Source organism: Hyperolius riggenbachi, chromosome 10 (genome assembly GCF_040937935.1).
Source record: "Hyperolius riggenbachi isolate aHypRig1 chromosome 10, aHypRig1.pri, whole genome shotgun sequence".
NCBI classification, from domain to species: Eukaryota; Metazoa; Chordata; class Amphibia; order Anura; family Hyperoliidae; genus Hyperolius; species Hyperolius riggenbachi.
The window spans coordinates 280,541,678-280,542,585 of record NC_090655.1 but is presented as its reverse complement, the minus strand read 5'-3'; the positions used below and the strand labels follow the sequence as shown (position 1 = coordinate 280,542,585).

The window sequence follows — 908 nt, the reverse complement described above, 5'->3', positions numbered from 1 at the left end:
TTGTGGATAGATTTGTTATTTATAACAAAGTAAGAAATACAAATTTATTTATAAAAGATTTCAAGGTAATAAAATAATTCTAACTGATAATTTTCAAAAAAGTAAAGAAAGCGAGCAGGTGTCAGACTGGCAGCAGCAGTCCTGCTTGCCGTTCGTGGTGGGGGTGGAGTCACCCAACTCCAATGCAGAGCCACGCAGTGGAGACTCGCAAGCAATGGAACGCTTCTCGGCTTTTTGGCTGAGATCAAGTGTAGTATCGGTTTTGATAAGTTTCAGTGAAAGGGAGGGTACTGAAAAAAAATATTTTGAAAGTTATTTATGGTTATGCATAGATTTGTTATTTATTATAACAAAGTAAGAAATACAAATGTATTTATAAAAAATAACAAAAAAATAGTTAAAGAGAACCAGAGACGAAGCACCCTCATGTATTTTATTACATTTATCAGTGGGAACATGACAGTAAACACCTACCCTGCTTTTAGTTTTATTCTTCTCAGTCTAATCTATCTGTTATCAACTGTGATAAGAATCCACCGACTGGCTCAGTCTAGGTTTGACCTGGAATCATTATAGCTGAGTCACTCTTCTGTGTAGTCTTTTCAAGCCCAAGCCTGCCCCCTCCTGGCCCCCTACTCAGAGCTGTTGACATGGGAGGGGCTGCTGCTGCCCAGAAAGAAGCTCTGAAACAGACAAGTTTATCTGTGCGCATTGTGCAGCCAGTCATTATCTACTGTATGCAGTTTCATTTCTATGAGAGACACTTCCTACAGGCAGCCACACAGCATACCAGAATAATAGTTGAAAGCAGACAGATGAAAGGCTGCAGCAGCCCTGCTTGTCTATAGTCTCATATAGCCTAGACAGCACATCCAGAACAGTTTATAACCTGGAAGCAGAAGAGATAT

At 39.8% G+C, this 908-nt stretch overlaps 1 pseudogene; it reads left to right on the top strand.

Moving 5' to 3' along the window:
• The first annotated feature begins 218 nt into the window (after positions 1–218).
• Positions 219–335, top strand: LOC137537370 (U2 spliceosomal RNA; annotated as a pseudogene).
• The last annotated feature ends 573 nt before the right edge of the window (positions 336–908 follow it).